A 23,892-nucleotide genomic window follows, 5' to 3' on the forward strand; every position below is an offset into this window, starting at 1 on the left:
TTTTAGTCCCTAAGAGCTGCACAGATGAGGAGATGAACAGAGATGAAGATCGAGTTAAACAAAAACTAATATCTGCAATAATTTCAAAGTGATTTCTAACTAACATTAGTTCTTCGTTTAAAGATATACCCAATCCAAGTCCATGCCCAAACTCAACCCAACCCAACCCAACCCAATTCCCCGCCCTCCAGGGAGTCCTAAAGTGTGTACTTAATACCTAGCTAGTAGATAACCTAAATCTAGTTAACCACATAAGGCTTTGTTTAGTTTGTAAATAGCAGAGAGCGCCCTCGGACTCGGGGGACGGCTTTCTTTTTATTATGTTTGTGTTTCGTTTAGAAATGAAAGTATCTTTGAAAGTATCTCTACTGTTCAGTTTATTTTGTGTGTTGTTGAAAGTGCTCTAGCAGCTTCGAAAATGCTTTACTAATTTTATCCAAAAACAAAAACAAAAAACAAAAAAGATTCAAATCGTTTTATAATTTGCCACTGAAGAACAAATTCGGAAGTCAAACAGGAACTAAAAAATATTTCACATTTAGCATAGAATTCGATATGGAAACTGGACTTTCTTTCGAGCCGCATTAAAAGAATATATTATTTATTTAGAGACCTCTTTCAGCAATGTTTCATGTCTGTAAAAAAAAAACAAAAACAAAACCGAAAGGTAATCAATAATAAGCAAAGGAAAACCTTGAAAAGAACGAGAATTGTTACACTCGAAAAAGCTAAAGGAAACCCAACCCCATAACCGTAATGTAATGTAATTATTTATGCTGTACTTTTCGCTAAGCTAAGGTTAGTGCATTCTAGAACTATCGGTAGTCTATGTGAACCCTAGCCCGTAAGCCTAAATTATATGTATATCGAACTAGCAAGACAAATTTTTAGTGAAAACAGAACAAAAATGGGATACAAATCGAACAAAATATGGCGATGGAAAATGCATAAAAATCAAACAAAAAATACTTAGCACAAATTAATTAATTATTACTATTATTATTTTTTGTTTCATTTCGTTGTACATTTGTTCAATCATTCATTTGATGCACCCACCCTTTCGATTGGTTGATTGTTTTTTATTGCAATTTGTCTGAACCGAAACGAAATGCAATACAATATACAAAACACTGTTTGTAGTTTTTGGGTTAAGGGGGCGCTTACGCACAGTGGGCGCAAAAAGTTTAACTGCATTCCATGTAAAAATAAAATTACGCAACTAATTTTTAATGAAATTCGTATGTATATGTATTAACTTAATCTGGGTTCAATTGCATAGGCATTGCATTGTTTCTAAAAAAAAATGGAATCGAAAATCAAATGGAAATTTCAACTATGAAACCACAAAAACCATACAAATATAATGACAAAACAAAACAAAACCAATATGTAAACATGTATGAATATGGCATAAAAAAATAAAAACTATTTTAAAATGTAACACCAGATATCATCTTATTCCTGATCAAGGCTTTGTTTGGGATGCTGGGGTGGGCATTATTCTGAGAAGAAGGCGTTGGCGGGAGTGGCCCAAGTGCCCGGGTAGCTCAGTCGGTAGAGCATTGGACTTTTAATCCAAGGGTCCAGGGTTCAAGTCCCTGCTCGGGCGATTTCTTTTTGCTTGCATCGTAATTATTGCAGCCTTCATATTTAGTTATTATTCTCGATTTAGAGAAATACTTTTTCAAACTAAAAATACTCATCAGAATGAGATAAGAACGTTGGTTTTGTTAGTACTTTGGCAAGCGTTGATTGAATGCCCGGGTAGCTCAGTCGGTAGAGCATTGGACTTTTAATCCAAGGGTCCAGGGTTCAAGTCCCTGCTCGGGCGAAAACTTTTTGATATATTTTTATTTTCTCTTTTTTTGTTGAATTTTTTAATATTTTAATTTTTCTTTTGACCGATCTTATTTTTGTCAATAGAAAAATTTTTTTACGTTTAAAAAGTTTATTTTGTTTTCGAATGCATTGTACATCTCAAAGCAGTTTAAAGCAGTTAAATTAGAACTTAATTCTGTCGGTTGAGCAGTTCATTATGTCGGCAAAGCAGTTCAGTTTTGAAAACCTTTCGAATTTGTAACTCGTTTTTGAGTATTAAACCCCGGACTTTCGACTGGAAGGTTGGCATCTTCTGTAATCACGCTTCTGTGAGGTCAGATTGTGGGATGGCCTGAGGCTGGGAATCACTGTGTAACGGACCAGCTCATGTTGACGGAACGTCCGCACTAAGCTTGCCATCAATATGGGTGCCATGGAGGAGTCCGCGGCATTCAGGTTGGCTAAGGAGGGATGAACCGGGCCAGGGGTGAAAACCAGCAGCCAAGAGTTCCCGTGGTAGGCAGTAGTGGGATAGCGTACCGGAGTGAACTGCCGTTTCCAGCCCACCAACATGGTTGGACCACAATCTTTTTGCTACTCCACATTTTTATTTTCTTTTTTCAAAGTCTATTTTTATTATTTTCACATAAAAATTAAAGCGAAGAAAGAAATCGAGTGTTTCGTCAAATCTTTATCCCACCCCGTCACTTCAAGAATAAACGGTTATAACGCTTACTACTCCTGCAGCTAATCGAACAAATATAATTATGGTAACAACAATGACACTCTCTCATCTCCCCATGCGGCCATAGCTTATGTATTATTTTAGGGATTTAATAAACAAATACTTTTAACGTAACGTCCAGAAGGAAGCGTTTCAGACCCCATAAATACATTCCTGATCAGCATCTATAGCCGAATCGATTGAGCCATGTCTGTCTGTCTGTCTGTCCCTATGAGCGCCTAGTGCATAAGGAAAAAATTCAACATATAGCCCCAATTTTACGATATTTCGGGTTTTCGCAATGAAAATCAAAAAAGTTGGTACGCCATTATGTGAGGTTCTAATAGATAAGATTATTACAAAACAAAAAAAATTGAATTTATAATTCATTTTACAACAATAAGAACAAAAACATAACAAATTCATGGGAAAAAAGTCTACATACAACCTCTATGCTTTTGTATTTTGGTTTCAAATTCATCTTAATATTAATACTTATTATATGTATTTTTAATACTTGGTTGGTCCACCATTGGCATCTATTACAGCCTGTTGTGGGCGGAACTTCGACCCAAGCTCGAATAAAAGCGGTTTTGAGACTTTCCCGACTGCTGATGTCATACTTCCGTACCAATCTTTCTAAAATGTTCCAAAGATGTTCGATTGGGGTGGTGAACGAAGCTGTCTTGGGGCACAATACAGCAACCAATCCCGCACAACATGTGCTGGAAGATCCAACTGCGTCCCAGGCTCAGTGTATCCACCGATGGTTTCAAATCGTCCAATATCTTCTTAAACTGGAAGCGATCCATATTCCATTCCACAAACACCAAGTTGCGACGCCATAGCGTCCCAAACCATTACACTACCGCCTCCATGCTCGACGGAAATCAATGGTATATTTCGTGGAACTCGGCTCTTGAAACCATCCTTGCTTTTGGGTGCACAATGACTCCTGAATTCTTTTCGATGTGTTCCGACCATTTTGGTGCACTTATCTTCTGGTTTTTATTGACTTCCTTGAGGCTGCTTATCTCGTCGCGACTCGATAGCTTCTTTGGCCTTCCTGATCTCTTCTTATTTTCCGTGGAATTGTTGCTGTTGTTATTCCGTATGATGGTCTGGACGGTGGATCGACTTAATTTGACTATATCATAGGCTGATAATCAAATTTCGCACAAAAGACTGTATTTCCTTCCTTTTTTCCATTTTTTTTTTTTTTTAAAGAGTAATAATAAGACCCAATACACACACTTGAAAGGCGTCAAAATAGTCGGGGTGTTGAGACAACGAGCTTTTTCGCTGACTATGATTGTTCAATAATTTCCCAAATTATTAATTTCCGAAAACGTTATAAATTTTATTATAGGTATTTTGTGTGTTGAGGGTGGCCGAAGATGCCAGAGCCTTTTACAATAGTATTAGAGTGATACACTTGGATGAGGCAAGCGAGCCGATCTCGAGCCAAAGTAATAGATTGGGGACAAAAAGGGTCTGTTCTCCAACTATATCAAGCGGTAACTGCTAGAGCAGGCGCAGCTGCTGACGGCTTAGCGACGGCATAGGAAAGAAAAGATAACAAGAGCGAGCATAGATAAGAATAGATGATTAAATGAGAGCATGTTGCTGAGCGAGCATAGATAAAGCTACGCTTACGTTACGTTAGTTTAGTATAATGACCAAAATAGAAAAGAAAGTGAATTGATAGGCAATAAAACAATGGTATAAAATTTACACTCGGGCTTCGCCCGAACATACTCCCCCCGTGGAAGGATCCATGCCTTTCACCTCATCTCGTAGAGGCAATAGACATAGTTTTGCAAGTGCTCTTCGGCTAACACCTGTAGCCATCCTGATCAAGGCGACTCGAGATACGCCATCAGCTCCTGGGATGAGCTCGAGGATTCTCGCTAGAGGCCACTTCAGAGGAGGGAAGTTCTCGTCCTTAACAAGAACGACATCATTGACGTGAAGCTCAGGATTCCGGGTGCGCCACTTCGTTCTTTCTTGAAGACTGGTTAAATACGATTGGCGCCAGCGAGACCAAAAGATTTGCTGAAGCTGTGTGACCTTCTGCCAACGGTCCAAGCGATCGACGTTTAAATGAACCAAGTCAGGCTCCAAGAAGGTTGTGATAGGGGCGCCAACTAGAAAATGGCTGGGCGTGAGTACATCGAGATCTGCAGGGTTCTCTGAAAGAGGAAACAATGGCCTTGAATTAATGATTGCACAGATATTGCACGCGAGCGTGCGCAGCTCATCAAATCCAAGAAGCGAGGATCCGAGGGCACGTCGAAGATGATGCTTAGCAAGCTTGACTGACGCCTCCCACAATCCTCCAAAATGTGGCGATCTAGGAGGAATGAAACGCCAATCGATGCAATCGTTGAGACAAGCTTGATGCACGGCTTCTTGATGACTGTCGCTTAGGAATAGCGACTTAAGTTCCGCCAGTTCGTTCCGCGCTCCAACAAAATTTGTGGCATTATCTGACCAAATACGAATCGGTCTTCCACGGGTGCAAATGAAACGGCGAAGAGCAGAGAGGAACGCAGATGTTGTAAGATCCTTCACAAGCTCGATGTGAACCGCCTTGGTGGAGAAGCATATAAAAATGCTCATGTAGCACTTTAGTGGGGGCCGGTTTCGAACTTCTGATTTATACAGGAACGGACCGCAATAGTCCACGCCGGTAACTAAAAATGCACGAGATTCGCTGACTCTGTCCACCGGAAGATCTGCCATTATTTGCTCGAGAGTTCGAGGCTTCACTCTAAAGCATCTGACACACTTTTGGATTACGTGTGCTACGGTCTTTCGGCCACCGATTGGCCAGTACGTTTGACGAATGATGGCTAATAGCGACTGGGGTCCAGCGTGAAGGTGCTTTTCGTGTAAGTGCCGTATCAGAGCAGAAGTGATGGAATGATTCTTGGGCAATATTATGGGATGCCGTGCTTCAAAGTCCAAGGTAGAGTTTTTAAGACGCCCTCCAACTCGAAGCAAACCGCAATCATCTAAAAATGGCGAAAGAGAGGCGATCGAGCTTGAAGCCTTGATGTCCTTTCGCGTTTCCAGGGCTCTTATTTCAGTGGATAGACGAGATTGTTGAGTAAGACGAATAAGCAGTTCGGTTCCCAAACGCAAGTCCTCCACAGTTATTCCAGACTTTCGTCGATGAATGAATTTGCATACATACGCAAAAATTCGTTGCATTTTGGGGAAGGAATTTACAAACTTTGATTCTTCCACCAAATATCTTGACGCGCAGTTTGTAATTAGTATGGTTTTTCGTGCCTCCAAAACCGGCTCTGGAAGAGCAGGTGTACTTGGCCATTGATCCTTACTGGCTGTCAAGTATGTAGGTCCATACTTCCAAAGATGAGAATTGATGAGCTCAGCTGGTAATGATCCTCGAGAAAGCATATCGGCAGGGTTTAGATCAGTTGGCACGTGCAGCCAAGACATTCCAGATGTGAGTTCCTGAATAACAGAAAGTCTATTAGCGACAAATACATTGAAGTTGGATGGTTGATTCTTGATCCAAGCCAAAACGACTGTGGAGTCACACCAGCAATAATAAGAGCACTTGAAGTTCATCAAAGACACTTCATGCATAAGCTGAGCGAGTAGCGCTGCACCACATAATTCCAACTTGGGTATTGTGATAGTCTTCAGTGGCGCTACACGAGATCTGGAAGATAGAAGATTTGCCTTGACTCCATTGTCGCCTTGCGAAACAGCGTAGATGCAAGCTCCATAAGCACTCATGCTGGCATCACAAAATCCATGCATTTCAAGGTTGCTGCTTCGAAGGAAAGATAGGCGCGGGAAAGAAATTTGTTGCATAGAGTCAAACTGCTGAATAAAGTTGATCCAAGTTGTGCGTAAGGAGACTGGCAGACTTTCATCCCAATGAAGCTTTTCTTTCCACAGCTGCTGTAGAAATATTTTTGCTTTAGTAATAACTGGCCCTATAAGTCCGAGTGGATCATAAAATCGTGCAATAGTTGACAATACAACTCGCTTAGTTGGTTTCGAAGGGACTTGATTGGGACAGAATGAAAATAATAGCTCATCCGAAGTGGGATTCCATGCTAAACCTAGCGTCTTGGTTACATCGCTGCCATCAGTAAATTTAACAAATGTTTCCCTATCTTCATGGGGTGTTTGATCGAGTACATATGTATCGTTGGAACACCATTTTCTGATCTTGAAATTTCCTTTGGCTAATAGTCCTGACACCTGGCGAATTATTTCCAGCACCTCATTTGTAGTATCTCCCCCCGTTAGCAAATCATCCACGTAAAAGTCCCGCAGCACAACTTCAGAGCCAATTGGATATGACGAACTCTCGTCTGCCGCTAGTTGGTGCATAGAACGGACGGCCAGAAATGCTGCTGGTTTCGTTCCATAGGTCACGGTATCCAGCTTGAATGTCCTTAGCTCCTCGAGGGGTGAGTCACGCCACAGTATGCACTGCAGAAAACTATCTTGGGGCGAGACACGGACGCATCTATACATTTTACAAATGTCACCAGTCAATGCTATACGAAAGGTACGAAATCGAAGAAGAGTCGTAACTAACTTTGGCTGAATTGTTGGGCCTGACATCAATATATCGTTGAGGGAATATCCTGTAGATGTACAAGCGGATCCGTCGAAAACTACTCGGAGTTTTGTGGTGGTTTTGTCTTCTCTTAAGACGCAGTGATGAGGAAGAAAAAATTTGCATTGTTTAAGTGCGTCACTTTTGACAGGGGACATGTGATTCAAATCGACGTATTCCTTTATAAATGCGGCGTATTGGGCCTTGAGAAGCGGTTTGCGAACCAACTTGCGCTCTAGATTGAGAAATCTGCGATAGGCTTGTTGATAAGAATCTCCAAGAAGACTGTCACTCAGCTTTAAAGGCAATTGAACGCAATATTCGCCACTTGGAAGCCGACTGCAATGTTTTTTGAAATGTTCCTCGCAAGCAATTTCCTCCTTTGTTGCTTCTGTAGCGGGACCGTGGCAGTTTTCCACTTCCCAGAACCTTCGCACTAGCTCATCCAAACCAACGGTAGGCGTTTGACTCAATTCCGTCGAACTAGAGGCAGCTAGGAGCACTGAGCTGCGGGAGTACTGACCTCCACCTGTGACAACCCAGCCGAGACGGGTTTTTTGTATTATAGGAAGTCCCCTCTCCAATTTGATCTGTCCAACGCATAAAATGTCGTAAAATAAGCTGGCTCCAATAAGTACATCGATGCGCTGAGATTTGTTAAAGTGTGGGTCAGCAAGGCTGATATTGGATGGCATTTCCCATTTGGATACATCAAATGAAGAAGCAGGCTGGTTTCCTGTAATACGTGGAGCAACGAGAGCTGTGAGACTCGTGAAGTAATCGGAAGTCCTGGATTGAATGACCAAATTAACTGAACCTTCCGTGTGAAATGCAGAATCAGCGCCGATACCCGATACTGATACCGACCCTTTGGCTCGTTTCAGCTGAAGCCTCTGAGCAAAGCGAGAGGTTATTAAATTAATCTGAGAGCCTGAATCCAGAAGAGCCCGGCAAGGAAGAAGATCACCAACTCGACTCTTTATCATAATGACTGTCGTGGCTAGAAGCACTACGTCTGAGCTAAGATTCTGAGCAGGAGGCGAGCATGGTGATGAAGCGGCAACAAGAGAACTTGAAAGATTGGGGCCTGGGCATAAGTCTGTCTGAATAGGAGACGTAGTAGCGTTTGCAGGTTCCGTGTTAACTGACGTAGGCAGCGGATTGTTGATATGTAAAAGGGTATGATGCTTTTCACCGCATGTGCGACAAGAGCCTGAACTGCAGGAGGTATTCCGATGTCCCTTCTTCAAACAGTTGAAGCAAACTCTAAGCTTCCTTGCCTCTCTAAGACGCAAAGATGGCGAAAGGTTTCCAAAGCGAGTGCAGCTGTAAATGTTATGCCCTTTATTATCACAGAACACGCATTCCAATACGATTGTATTTGTAGCAACAAGACTGTGTTTTGAATGAGTGATTCGTTTATGTTTTCCAACCTGACTGCTATGGATTTGAATCGACATAGCTTGATCCATGGTCTCCATGGCTTGACATCTCCTCTCCAAAAAAGCCGAAAAATGGTCCCATGTTGGTATGACGTTAGGGGGCGACAGCTCCTCCCATTTGGTCCTGGTATCAGAGTCGAGATACTTGTATGTGGAGTTAACGATGATGCATCCAGCTATTTCCTCCATGGTACCCATCGATCTAAGCGCTCTCATGTGAGAATGAAGCTTGTCCGATAAAGTACGTAGCTTTGTAGTTGACCCATCTTCAACCTTCTCATGCCTCAGAATCTCAGCGACGTGTGCCTGAAAGATTAAACGTTTATTATTGAAACGATTGTTTAAAATGTCCAATGCAATATCATAATTGCTCTCCGATACTTCCAAAGAGCGAACAGCCTCCAGGGCAGGTCCATCCAAACATGAGCGCAGGTGCTGGAACTTCTCAATCTTTGATAGAAAGGGCTCCTGATCTATTACTGTGCTAAACATCGAGTAAAAGTCTGCCCACTCAGTATAACCTCCACGGAAAGTGGGAAGTTTAATGTCAGGAATATGATATCGTGACCGTACATTTCCGGAGGCAGTAACGTTGAGCTCGGGTCGTATCGTTGAGTGATGCGGCATGTTCTGGGTAGTCCTGCGGAGTGCTGAGCGAATACGAACTTCGATTTCCATCGCCAAATCGTCAAAGTTGTTGCTTAAGTCGCTGCCAATTTCGCTTACATCAAGCTCTTCTAAATTAGAATGAGTAACATTAAATGAGTCGGACATTTTTTCCAAGAATTTTAAATGAACAATTAGCGCATCTTCACTGATTGGGTTGTTTTCATCATTCAATATCGTCTCTCGAAGTGAAACGGCTTTTTTGTATATTGAGAGTGCCTTTAGTTTGTAAAAAGACACCCTGTTTTCCGGCACGTCATTAGACTCATCCATTTTCGACAGGCAGCAGCGAGCAAAGCACAAAGAAGAATCGAAGAACCAACCGTTTGATTTTTTTTGGTATGCAAGCGCAAGTGCAGCGAACCCGAAGCCGCTAATGCACGTAGCTGTATTAGTGCTTGTAAGCAAGCGCGCGACGAAATGGGAACTAACCGATTCGCGTTCGAACAGTTATGTTTAGCGGATAATTTTCACTGTTTATAATTGTTTATTTCCAAATTGTTACTGACGATCACGTCGGGGTCACCAAATGTTGAGACAACGAGCTTTTTCGCTGACTATGATTGTTCAATAATTTCCCAAATTATTAATTTCCGAAAACGTTATAAATTTTATTATAGGTATTTTGTGTGTTGAGGGTGGCCGAAGATGCCAGAGCCTTTTACAATAGTATTAGAGTGATACACTTGGATGAGGCAAGCGAGCCGATCTCGAGCCAAAGTAATAGATTGGGGACAAAAAGGGTCTGTTCTCCAACTATATCAAGCGGTAACTGCTAGAGCAGGCGCAGCTGCTGACGGCTTAGCGACGGCATAGGAAAGAAAAGATAACAAGAGCGAGCATAGATAAGAATAGATGATTAAATGAGAGCATGTTGCTGAGCGAGCATAGATAAAGCTACGCTTACGTTACGTTAGTTTAGTATAATGACCAAAATAGAAAAGAAAGTGAATTGATAGGCAATAAAACAATGGTATAAAATTTACACTCGGGCTTCGCCCGAACACGGGGATTTCCCTTTTTTACCACCTATTTCTAGGAATATTAATGGGAATTCCCTCGCTGTATGTAGACTTTTTTCCGTTAACATTTTATGTTCTGTCCTAGTAACTTTAGTATACATAATTTTTGTACTTAAGTAATGATAACTGTATGTGTTCTAAACAATGGCACTTACTTTTCATTGCGAAAACCCGAAGTATTGAAAAATTGATGCTGTATGTTGACTTTTTTCCTTGACGTAGATCAACGACATTTTGTGTCTAGACTTCTGTGACTTCGCCCCGCCCTCTTCTGCCCCCACAATGGACGAAAATCTGTGGCTTCCACAATTTTAAGGATACGAGAAAACCAAAAATTCAGAATCGTAGACTCTGGCTATATCTTCTTGACTAGATCTGAACCACATCGTATCAATATTATAGCCAGAATAAAGAAAACAATTTCATTCCCACTCGCTCTGCCTCTTTCATGGTCGGCTTTGCATATATTATATACATATATTAGCGCCTAGATCTCAGAGACCATAAAAGCTAGAGCAACCAAATTTGGTATCAACACTCCTGTTAGATCTTACTCTTACAAGTTTATTTCATAGTTTTCCCCCACCCCCTTCCGCCCCCACAAAAGACGAAAATCTGTGGCGTCCACAATTTGTAAGACAAGAGAATATTAAGAACGCGCAATCCATATCTACCAGATTGCCGAATCTGGATCAGATCACTACGCAGCGCCCGACGAAACGTTCTGACTTATTTGCTGTCTCCCTCGCACGCAATCTTTGTCGTTCAATGTTAGTGCCGTCTGAGGGAGGAGAGCCATACTGTCTAAGTATCGGGTATAAATGTAGAGTTGTGGTCGCAGCAGCAACTCACAACGTTCCCCCTCGTTTTCGCAGCAAATGTTTCAGTCCTATCTTTAAGTCTTAGGGCTTAGAAATCTGAATGTTCCGGGAAAATCTCCCATAGTAACCAATCCAATGTATTAAACACAGGGAAGGGAAAATCATTAATAAAATGCATAATTTCGACAACGAATTTGTTATCTTGAGGTGCCATTTTACAATATTAACATTTTATGTGTCAGCCAGGCAGCCAGTCTACCAGACAGCAAATACGATAAGAAAAACCATAGCTTTGAAGAGATTCTTAGAAAAAAATGAGAGGGAACGTTGTGAGCAGCGGCACAGGGCCTACAACACCAAGTGGTATAGGATCTATAATATTTGACCTTGAAGGCCATGAAAGGTATTGAATCATATATCAAGTATTACTTCTCATTTGTATTAAAACAAATTATAACGAGGGATAACGTTGTGAGTTGCTGCTGCGAGTGCAACTCTACATTTATGTAAGAATGAAAGGGAAAACTGGCTCATTGAGGGAGCAGTGGTTAACAGCAGTAACGGAAGATCAACAGCAGTAATAACAGCAGAAGATGAACAGCTGATAAGCAGCAACAGCAGAGAAGAAGGGAAACCGAGAAAGTCAGTCGAAAGAGAGAACAGCAGCATACGGACGCGACTCAAGCAGCAGCAGAAAATCAGCAGAAATAAGCCGTAACCTTAGGAACTTTTGTTATCACAAATTCCAGGCCACCGCGATAATAATACGAATAAACAATACTCTAAATAATATCTTACATTTATACCCGATACTTTGTCCGTATAGCTCTCCTCCGGCAGACGCCGCATACATTGAACGACAAAGAGTGCGGGCGAGAGAGACAGAAAATCAGTCAGAACTAGCCACTGAAAGTTTATTTGTTCCTTTTGGTTATAACAATAATCCGGTCTGATCCAGTCTGGATACAAAATATCGTTGCTCTAGCTCTTATAGTCTCTGAGCCTTAGGCGCTCATCGGGACGGACAAACAAACATGGCTCTATCGACTCGGCTATTGATGATGATCAAGAATAAAAATAATTTATGGGCTCGGAAACGCTTCCTTCTGGACTACCCACACATCCAGTTTAGCCACAAATCTATACTCCTTTTGAGTATCGGGTATAAAAATGCCAAAAATTTCTAAAGCCGATAGGTATATTGGCATTGGGGTCAGAAAAAATTTGTTTTTGCATGCTGTTCGGTAAAAAACCATCTCAAGAGATTATGAAAGTAGGATCGTATTCTTAAACACTTCAGCATCCAAAATCGGTTCAAAGATATTAGAAGGCAGATTATTCAGTCGGTTGGTCGGAGTTTGGTGGGAAAGTATGACAAATGATCGTCGGAAAGACCGAGCAAGATTGGTCAGGCATATTTTGTAAACTTTGTTATTGGATTTCCAGCGATGGGTTCTATTAATAATATTCTAAATTAAATATTTATCAATAGTGGAAATTAGGTCATTGGACTGGCCGTGTAATGTTCCTGGTTTTAATCTGATCGAGAATCTTTAGCACATCATGAACATTTCATTACATACTCTGCAATATTCATAGAATTAAATGTTATAACAGCACAATTTTATTTCCGGATTGAAAACCTACAATGAATTTTCCCGTACAATTCCGTACAATACTTTATAAAACAAAGAAAATTACTTCTTTTGATTGTCCACATTTCACTGTATGCTATTGTACATATGTATAACACGGACTAACGGACATTTTTGCACTATAAGAAACTGATATTATAGGATCACTATGATATATATTGAAGATATTGAATGGCACCTTTTTTCTTACAACTCTTTTGAAATACAATGTCGTGCAGGATCCACAGTAATTGTCTGTCTTAAAATGTATTTCTTGACTATAATGATAAGCTAACCAAACATTGATGCTAGTTAACTTGTTTTTTGATTGGGTGTTAGATTGCAGATAGAAGGGTAGGAGAATTCACGTCTATGCATTTATTTGTCAGAAAATTCGATATGTCCTGCTATAAGGTACTTAAGGAACTTAGTTCCGGAAGGTATCTTCGAAGGAATAAGAACGGTTTTACAAAATCAAAGGATACGATTTTCACGAGCCTTTTGCACCGCAAATTTATATGCCCGGGTAGCTCAGTCGGTAGAGCATTGGACTTTTAATCCAAGGGTCCAGGGTTCAAGTCCCTGCTCGGGCGATTTCTTTTTGCTTGCATCGTAATTATTGCAGTATTCATATTTAGTTATTATTCTCGATTTAGAGAAATACTTTTTCAAACTAAAAATACTTGTTCCACGTCATCAGAATGAGATAAGAACGTTGGTTTTGTTAGTACTTTGGCAAGCGTTGGTTGAATGCCCGGGTAGCTCAGTCGGTAGAGCATTGGACTTTTAATCCAAGGGTCCAGGGTTCAAGTCCCTGCTCGGGCGACTTAAATTTTTTTTCTTTTTCCAATTTATTTGACATTTTACTTTGTTTATTTTTTATAATTTATAATTTTCTATTATATATTTGGTAAAAAAGTTTTTGTCTTACACTTAACTAGAATGAACGGCTTGCATATTATGGTCAAGAACCACTAATATTTATGGTTGGAAAATATGGTTGGCAGCCCGATTATCGATAGAGCAGTTCACTACTGAACTGCTTATATGCAAACAAAGCAGACAATCTACAACGACTTTCCGCCGATAGAGCAGTTCATTAGTCGCTAAGGCAGTTTTAATAAAAGCCAAATCAATAAAAGTGACACATAATGCAATGTTAGACATCAGAGCTCCGACTGGAAGGTTGGCATCTTCTGTAATCACGCTTCTGTGAGGTCAGATTGTGGGATGGCCTGAGGCTGGGAATCACTGTGTAACGGACCAGCTCATGTTGACGGAACGTCCGCACTAAGCTTGCCATCAATATGGGTGCCATGGAGGAGTCCGCGGCATTCAGGTTGGCTAAGGAGGGATGAACCGGGCCAGGGGTGAAAACCAGCAGCCAAGAGTTCCCGTGGTAGGCAGTAGTGGGATAGCGTACCGGAGTGAACTGCCGTTTCCAGCCCACCAACATGGTTGGACCACAATCTTTTTGCTACTCCACATTTTTATTTTCTTTTTTGTAAGTCCTTAAGGAACCGAAAGGATGTAAGAAACGAAATGTCCAAATAATTTTTGGTATGACGAAATTCCTTATCAAATTTTGTATTTGAATTTGTGTTATGGTTGTTTTATAATAAATTCGACTTTCAAGGAAATGTAGTCAGGTAGATTAGAATCAAGAATGCTTTCACGTGCAAATATTTTTCGAGCGTGAGCTTTCGGCCTAACACCATATTGGCTTTGTGGCATCCCTCCGTCACATGCCCGGGTAGCTCAGTCGGTAGAGCATTGGACTTTTAATCCAAGGGTCCAGGGTTCAAGTCCCTGCTCGGGCGACCTACTTTTTGTTTTTTTTTTTGCTTCATGCAGCAAATTTGTTCATATTTCCGCTTGACAATGGATTGCAAAATGAAACTGGATCATATTTGTTTTTGGATACATTTAGTATGGTTTAGTTTCAACTAGTCGCACTGCGCTAACCACCGCGAAGAAAAGAAATCGTACAGCAGCAGCCAGTTGGGCCGCCAGCGTCTAATTGAACCCTCATGAAATTAGCACCTTTTATTTGCGTTTCCATTTACTTCACTGCCGACATCGTGGATATACCCAAATTGTGTGCTGTACATACACAGCTATCTGTATCTGTATCTATGCCGGGTCTCTGTTCCGACGGCATTTGTATCTGTATCTAGAATTCTCGCTGTCTCTCTGTGTCGACAACTGTGCCTGAGTGTAGTGTACGGATGTTTGTTAAACTCCGACGGCATATACATATGTAGGAGAGAAGAGCGCTGCTTGCTGGCTGTGTGGATACGCCTAAGAATTTTTGACACACTTTCCTACCCCGCTAAAAACGAAGCACCAGATGAAGGCCCAGCCAGACAAAGGAGGAGAGGAGAGTACATACCAATACCAAACAGCAAACGTATATCTGGTCGATTTAGTAGCGTATTCGGATGCTGGCAAGTGAACTAGAAACGAATGCGTTTAATTAGCATTCATTACGACAAATCATCAAATTGCCACGGCAGCAGAGTTTGGCCACTCACGATGCAACAATAAAACCAGAGACCCATTCCGGGGGAAAGGCAGGAAAACGTTGGGTGTACATTAGGCCCGGTCCGGGTCCGGTCCGGCCCGTGGGTCGGTCCCGTGTTAATCTACAAAATAAACTCAAATATTTAGATGATAAACCAAAGTCAAGAGATCTTTCGAAACTGTTCCATGACGTCGGATGAAATTAGATGAGATATGATAGGAGCTTGATATGCTACAGAGAAATTTTCGTATTGTTTGGCAAATATATCAAGGCTACGACCATTAAATCCGGCCGGTTACCTGTTGGCCTCTCGGCCTCAGGTAGAGAGGCGTTGCATAAAAAAAGGAAACCGAAAAACGTAGGAAATATGGGTCATAAATTAAAAAAAATGGCAAATGCCAAAGAAACAATGGAACCCGAGCTATAGATTTTCCTCGTTAGAACTAAAGAACAGAACAGCTTGCGTTGCTCATTTTCTCAATATTTTTTGGGTTGGGTTCTTTATGACAGCGCTCCGGGAAATAAAGAAATGGCGTATGACAAATATTTCGGTTATCTTTGCATCTTTTTGACGGTTTGGTGGTGTGGAAAATGTACGGAAAAGTATGTGAATTAGTTTTTCTGAAGAACGAAATAGCTTTAAAATGGATAGAGAAGCTTAGTTTTGAAGGCGTGTAGGCCTAAGTAGAGAAAAATCCAAGATTAAACAAAATAATATAACCGAGAAACATATTTTAGAACCATATTAAGAGAGTATATTATACTCAATTTTATACTCGTGTCAAAGGTGGTCATAAGTACCAATGCAGAATCGATTTTCAGCTGAAATTAGTTGGATTGAGTGCATACATATTCATTTTACAGCAAACTTTAATGCATTCATAATTTATCTATCAATCCAAAAGATAAATCTTGTATATTTAAAACCATATGAAACTACATTTTCCTCTGATACTTTCCGGCAAAACCCCTAATTGAAATATTAGCTTTGATCGGCTTTCATAATTACTATATTTAATGTTGTCCTCCCCCGCCTTCATTGGGTATTATCTGTGTAATTATCAATGCAACAAATTTGAATTTAACGAGCGCATCTTCGCCCAGTCTCCGAGTCCGAGTCCGACTCCACCCTCTCCAACAACTTCAATCTCCACCCCATGAAAGGGGCACTCAGCGCCTCTTGAAGTCGCCCTCGTGGACAAAGCCAGAACTTTCCTTGGGCGAAGCGGAGGTCCTGATTAATGAGGCTTTAAATATCCCACTTTGATTTCATTCTCAAAACACGCGGAGCACTCTGCCGTAGCTTCGGGAGAGGAACAACAAAGAAGTTTCATTGACTCTCAGCTCGTGGAGAGTGGACATGGACATGGCTACAGGGTAAAAGATGAAGGTCCGCAGAGAGAGAGAGAGAGAGCTGGCCCTCGTAAATTGCTAAGAGAGCTGAGGGTCCCAGTCAGGGTATCCTGTCAGGACGAGAATGTATTGGGCAATTTCAGAAACAGTGGAAATAGAATCCACAAAATGTCTACAAATGAGCTGTTTCTATGTCCTCTCTCCCACAAAAAGTCAGACATTTGGGATTGCGTGTGTAAAGCGATGTCACGGCCTGTAAAATGAAGGAACAGAAGTTGGTGCACTGGTAAAAATTTTGAGGGCATTCAGGAATCTATTTTGCTGGTAAGAGTTTACTTTGCGAATGTTAAACCCAAAGAAATATCAGAAATGCAGGGAACATTCTATATTAGACAACCTCTTTACTTTGAATTTATAATATATATAAAAAAAAACATGTTTTAAAACATATCTGAAAAATTTAGGAACATTTCGAAATATCATTTTCTATATTCTGAAGTTTTTAGAGAAATTAGATGATAAAACAACTTTCCACAGCTATTTTCATATACTTTTCATTTATCCTGAAAAATTGCATATTTCTGTAAATATTCCATGCCGACATACTTTTCAAGCTAAGTTCCTAATAGAACAATCATAGAATAAATAAAATACATCATTGCGGACGATGAAAAAAGGATTCTTCAACTCTTCAAGAATAAGATTCAGTTAATTTTTAAATATTTAATCTTAACTTCAAAAACATCTTAATTCTTTTCCGATCTGTTCTCCACTTTTTGAAACGTATTCACTTAAAAATCCTTCAGGTTTCTTTTCTATAAGACTTAAAATTATCTTGATATCAAATGTAGAGTAATCTTTCTCTATCTTCTTTTCCAATCTAAGATCGCATAAAATCCACCATTTATCAACAGTTGCTGACGTACTACGAGTATTTCTTCGAGTGGAAGCCGAGAGCGAGCTGCTCTCTTTTGCAGCTCATTCTTGCTCTCTCTCGCTCTTGCTAATGGGCACACACACGCAACGGTAGAGAGAGAGAGAGAGAGAGAGCGAGCGAGCGAGCGAGCATTATGGCTGTTATCAACTTTGGCAGCAAAAGCATGCCTTTGGCCCGAGAGCTGGCTGTGGCTGTGGCTGTGGCTCTGGCTCTGGCTGTGGTGCGGCGGCCTTGCGGTGCGGCCTGGTGGGTCGACGTCTCTGCTGCTCTCAGAGTCGACTTCACTTTGAAATTTGACGCCGAGCGTAGCGGAACATTCAACGGGACGGCCCGGTTTTGCTATCTTCCACCCGCCCGTCGCTACGCAGCTGACGTCGTCGCAGCAGCAGAGCAGCAACCATTATCCTGCAGGATTCTGCGACGGCCCTGGGATCAGGCCCTCATTCAGGGCCATTCATTAACATGCCAGCAAAAAATAAAGCGAAAAAAACGCTAAACGGTGCAAAAAGTGCTACAAAAAACCTCATTTAAAATACATCCTAGTGATAAAAAGGTTTAAACTTTTAAAAGCCGGACAATGGCAAGGATATAATGTTTAATATTGGTTTCAATCAGGTATGTTTTGAAAATTACACTTTATTAAATGGAAATTCGCCGAAAAAACGATTAAACGCCAAAGTCAGAGCCAAAGGACACACTCGTACGCATGTGCCACAGACAGGCGCGAGGGAGAGAGAGAGAGAGGGAGTGAGTGGGGCAGGGTATGAGGTGTGGAAAGGATGGTGGAGGCGGGAGTGGGGTAGACTTAGTGGCACAGGAGCGTAAGGGGGTGCTAGAGTCAATTGCCATTTCCAAAGCCTCTGCGCCTGTCCTCGTTTTGACTCGTCGTCGCCTCTGCATGTATATGTGTGTCTATCTGTGTGTCTCCCCTGTCTCTGAGTGTGTGTGTTCGCGTTTCTGTATTGGTGTGAGTGTCGCGCGCCCGGAAATGTGCAAAGGCAGAGGCAGAAGCCGGAGCGGTTGAAGCTCTCCTTTCATCCACTTTTCATTTGCGCAGAAAACCGAACGCAAACTTCCCACCCCTCTCCACACCCCCCGCCCCTCTTCAACACAGGAAAAGTCAGGAGCAGGAGAACGACACAAAAAAAAGAATAAGAAAACCGAATTTCAACCTCGTTGTCGCGCTATCAGTGGCATGAACAGCAGCAACAATAACTACCAAAGCCCACCCCCGGAGAGCCACCCTAGAAGTACTCGTACCCACGTGCCACATTTCGGCGGGGGCCGGGAAACACTTGTCCCGCCATTTAGTGCATGGGTTAAGTAGTATACCGAAATATTAGAGGGGCGGGGTGCACAAGAGGCGGCGACAGCTGCTCCATAAACCCCAAAAAAGAACACCCCAACCCTAGAAGCAAAAGGAGCTTCCATCCAACTCAGAGGCAACGCATCTACAGGCGCAAGAGGGACCCCATCATCATGATGATGAAGATACAGATACGGCAGTGGCAAAGTGTTAAGCTGGAAGGAGGCTGAGAGTGGCTCTGCGGACTGGGGCTGGGATTGGCAGCATCTGCAGTAGATATAGAGTTGGCGATGCTGATGCTGATGAAGATGAAGATGATGATGATGACGTTGACCCAACCCGAGGACGATGTGGATGCAGCGGCTGCACTTAATGCGTACATACCGGGGGATGTACATCTGTGGATGCGCGTAAGGTGCGTATACTTCGAGGTTCGGCGATGCGCAGGCAGCAATATGGCGATATGGCACCCCTTCTTAAGCTCTCCACATTCACATTTGGCTAAGGTCAAAACGGTTCAGTCCAAGCAGTTCCCCTAATGTTTGGAAAATAAACCCATTTTCCAATTTTTGTTCTTGTATGCAAATTGTCCAACAAAACCAAAACGGCAACTGACTAATAGCCAAAATGAGAATATCATTGAAATTAAAAAAAAAAAACTTGCTGGGTCACACTTGAAAAAAACAACCAACTTTTATTGCTACTTTATGCATTTGTGCGCTGTCTTGATTATTATGATTATATTATATCGAAATCTCCCCCAAGTTTCATGCCAGTTCGAGTATCTTTTTGTAGTTTATGACTAATTTCGTATGGATGATGACGAGACCTGTTTGCTTGAAATATCTTTATGGTGTAGATATCTGTTTGATGATGCTGTTTCGCGGATAATTATTCAATCTTTAAAAGGAGCAATTAAACCTTATACCAATAGAGTGGGAAAAACTGATAAGATGTGAATTCTTAAAAGATTGGACTGGGAATTGTGTGTCCTCTTATAAATATGTATAAGCGGCTAGCAGGGCAGAGCATTTTAAAATTCAAATCTGCAAGAAGTCAGCGAAAATACAGCTTTGGTGGCTTTGGTGACGCCAGTTCTGTGTCAATGGGTCACCAAATGAGGTTATGTTGCATAAGTTGTGTGAAAATATATGCATTTAAATGCAGTTTCAAAGAATGACTAAATGAAAGAACAAGCTGAAAAACAGTGACTAAGCAAATTCCCACAAAATTTGTGAACACGACTTGATAACCGTACAAAATCCCCCTAAGAATTGAATTTACCCCAAGAATTCAAACATGCCATGCCACATGCTGCATATGGTTAATTTTTCCAATGCTATCAAATTCCCTATCGAATTAGCATAGCCAGAAAAAACACCCCACAACCCCAACCCCCAATCAACATTATCAACAACAACCCTGAGGGGAATCGAATTGAGGTGGGAACTTCCTTCCACCCATTTTCGAGTGACTGCAATATGACATATTTATTGGAATTTCATGCAAATTTTCCAAACAATCAACTGGGCAAATGCAGCTGTCTTGAAAGAAAGAGAGAGAGAGAGAGAGAGAGAGAGAGAGAGAGAGAGAGGGAGCTTGCAATCTATACTCGTCTGTCCACAGAGGGAACCCTCAGAGTTTTGTGCACTCTATATCCACAGGGAGAACCCCCAGAGAACACAGACAAGAATTACCCGCGCATTTTCATTAAGCCCCGACGTAAAGATAAATTAAGACACTAAAAAGAAATAAAATACAAAACTGCGGAAAGGAGAGGAAAAAGGTAACAAAAATAAAAATAAAAACAAGAAACCAGAAAGGAAGGCGCGTATTTTCGTAAACAACAAACAGGCACCGACAACATCAAGAGAACGAACCTCCAGAGAAGCTCCCAGACAGGGACCGGTATGTGATCCAGGGATCCAGGGGGATAGCCATGCCCATACCCATACCCATACGCGAACACACAAATAAAGCTACAGATACAAAGATACAAAATGCCGCAAACTTGGGCAGGTTCAAAAAAAATATAAATACAACCGCGGGGTTTTCGAAATATCTTTTTCTCTTTATTTTCATTCTTATTTCTGTCTCGTCTCTCCGTTTCTACCTGTCTCTCTAGCTCTCAATTTTTCGCCGCGAATAGCGCGAAAGATGGAAACAGCGAAGAGCAGAGAATAATAATATTATTCAGCAAACTGAAACAACCTTGGCCTCTCAAGCTCTCAGTGTCCGTTGCGTTGCTGCAAACAACAATATGGTAGAGCCCCTCGCCGGTACAGTGGGGCAATGCTCGATGGAAAATTGCACCCTGACCATGCTGCACTCGGGGCAGGGTAGGGCAGCCAGGTAAATGATCTCCTCCCCCCACCCATCAGCCGTCACCCAGTGGTTCTGTGATTTATGTGCGAAGTTGTCTTCGAGTGTTAAAAGCAACATTGCGAAAAATTTACACAGTCATTGCCCCTTTGTGTAGTGGTGTTCTCTGGTGCTCTCTGGTGGCGCGGCTCAATGGTTTATGGGTCTGTTGTCCAGGGGACATGCTAGTGGGCAGAGGAGGGGTCTGGGTCTGGGTCTGGTCAGGGGTCTTGCACGGGGGGATATACGCATTCTTGACTCGCCTTTTGTGTACTTTCGCGGAACTTCCGTTCCATGCCAGACGGGGATCGACTCTTTGGGGTCTCTCGTCTCTCTCCATCCTCTCTTTTATGTCGCTGCATTTCATATCATGTCCATCTGGAGGGAGCGGGAATATTTTATCATTAAATAACACACTGATTGAGTGATTTTTGTGTCCAAGGAAAGTGGATTGTTGCTACCTGAATAGTAGAACAAAATTTCAAAGAGCTGCCGAAAAAATAGTTTACCAGCTCATACATCATGTTTATCAATTACAGATAATACTACCGATATTTATATCAATGAAATGAGCAAATTAATTAATCAATTTGGCTTATAAATACAACAGAAAAGAGCTTTAAAAGTGGTTTGGAAACTTCAAAGCAAAACGAAAATATACTTCAATGAGTAGTCAACTTCTTATAGATATAATGACAAGTTAAAAATGTTAAGGAATTGTATTAGAATTGACTAAGATTAAAATGAGTATTTTTTCCTATCAATTTCCTATCCAAAACAAAGAATTGAAGATCTTTCAGTGTGAAATTTAACCCTTTTTAGGTACTTACTCAACACCGGGCACTCTTAATCATGAAACAACACTCGTGCAAGCTTTTTTTCCACAGTATGTCCATCATTTAGCCTCTGGAAATGTTTGTTTTTTATGGAAATATTTCTCTCCTACGTTTTATCTAAAAATAAAACCCCTCCCAACCATCATTAGCCTCTGTCCAAGCATGACTGTACAACACTGCCATAATACAAATTATTATTTGTTAATATATTTAATAAACCCCAATATTTACGCTATGTTCGCATGATCGGAGTGGGTAAAAAGCCTTTGAGCATGTTTATTTCCTGACAATTTGCGTTTGTGTCAATAAAATATGCGGGGAAGGGGAGAATAATGTGTTAACTTTGGGCCACGTGAAATCAATTAGTAGGGAATCAATCTAAGGCTGGAGTACGAGGCGGGAGGGTGTCTGTCCGAGGTGGTGATGTAAGGCATGTTTTTCGCAAATTTCCAGGTTTTTGGCGAAACGGCGTTAATTTAGTCAAGGCCAAGAAATTAGGGCTATTTAGAGCAGCAGTTTTGTTAAGAACAGACGTGCGATCGTACCCGAAAACCCACCACAAATTGAGAGAGACTTCCAGCTGCCCTTCGGCCTGGTCCTTCACCCTAACGGCTCGCTCGCCATCTTCTCTTTCTCTTTCCATCTATAGCTACCCTTCTCTATCATCCATCCCTCTTTGCTCTTTTGTGGATTGTATGTGTACACAAATTTCGAGAGAGAGTCCTGGTCCTGGCTCTCTCTCTCTGTCTCTCTCTCTTGCTCCGGGGCTATGGCTATCCAGCAGAGCAGCCATATTGAGGCTGCAAAAAGGACAACCACCGGGCGGACGGCCCGCAGACAAAGAGGCACCAAAAAGAGACAGACTGTGACTGAGAGAGAGAAAGAGAGAGAGAGAGAGAGCTGGCTGGCTGGCTAGAGGGTGTGCAAAGTCAAATGCTTTGGTCCTCTTTCCTTTGTTTACGCAAGATTTGTTGCCATTTACGGGGCTTAATCCGGGGGATTTCTAGGGTAGCCGCCTACCCCAGGATCTAGGATACCCAGGACCCGAGCACGAAAAGGTTTTTGACTCTGTGGCAGCTTAGGCTCCGTTTAGTGCTAATGAATAATGCTAAAAAGTCATTAATTAATTGAAATTTCATTACAGGACAGGACGCACATTGGCAGAGGAAGAGGGAGAGAGAGAGAGAGAGAGAGAGAGTCATCTGGCAGAAGTACCCCCCGCTCATACCATTACTCAGCAGTCCTTACCCAGGGGGCTTATGCTGAATCATCATCATCATCACGCGGAAAAGTGGAGCAGAAGAAGGCTTACGGAACTGGCGCCTAACTGCAGAAGGAAGACTTTACAAACAAATTACTGCCGACTGCCGACTGTCGACTGGCGACTGGCTGGGGTCGAAGGGCTTAGGAGAAGGCCACTACTGACGAGCCAAGGAATCAGCAACCTGATTGATTTCAGTGCAAACAAAAGACCGCTACCGTACACCAGATCTATCATTCATTAAATGTGTTTTCTTGTCTATCCAATTTTCAGTATATTTTTATCACACAAGAAAGTGCCATAATCCGCGAGCAATCAATTAGATACATGGAGCACTAAGCACACCACGAAAGACAGAAGACTGAAGACAGAAGACAGAAGACACCGGGAACCCAGGCAGAGATACTATTACTTGAACGAACTATCAGTGCGGTCTTATCTTATCGCCGCGTCTTCCGATAAGGAATGGAATTACTTTCTGTATTCATTCTTTTCGGGTCTGTGTCGCCTAATCTTGTACGCCATCCACCTGGTCACCATTCGTTGGGGGCCTAGTCTCAGTTTGGGTTTGGCAGCGA

General features: G+C 41.8%; 5 non-coding genes across 5 annotated transcripts; all 5 read left to right on the top strand.

Moving 5' to 3' along the window:
- Positions 1 to 1,536: 1,536 nt before the first annotated feature.
- On the top strand, positions 1,537 to 1,609 carry Trnak-uuu. The gene has a single exon. It is a non-coding gene; the product is annotated as a tRNA-Lys (tRNA).
- A 149-nt stretch (positions 1,610 to 1,758) lies between these two features.
- Positions 1,759 to 1,831, top strand: Trnak-uuu. The gene has a single exon. It is a non-coding gene; the product is annotated as a tRNA-Lys (tRNA).
- An 11,425-nt stretch (positions 1,832 to 13,256) lies between these two features.
- Trnak-uuu lies at positions 13,257 to 13,329 on the top strand. Its single transcript has one exon. It is a non-coding gene; the product is annotated as a tRNA-Lys (tRNA).
- Positions 13,330 to 13,488: 159 nt separating this feature from the next.
- Trnak-uuu lies at positions 13,489 to 13,561 on the top strand. The gene has a single exon. It is a non-coding gene; the product is annotated as a tRNA-Lys (tRNA).
- A 922-nt stretch (positions 13,562 to 14,483) lies between these two features.
- On the top strand, positions 14,484 to 14,556 carry Trnak-uuu. The gene has a single exon. It is a non-coding gene; the product is annotated as a tRNA-Lys (tRNA).
- The last annotated feature ends 9,336 nt before the right edge of the window (positions 14,557 to 23,892 follow it).

Source organism: Drosophila persimilis, unplaced genomic scaffold (genome assembly GCF_003286085.1).
Source record: "Drosophila persimilis strain 14011-0111.01,24,50 unplaced genomic scaffold, DperRS2 tig00000000-arrow-pilon, whole genome shotgun sequence".
NCBI classification, from domain to species: Eukaryota; Metazoa; Arthropoda; class Insecta; order Diptera; family Drosophilidae; genus Drosophila; species Drosophila persimilis.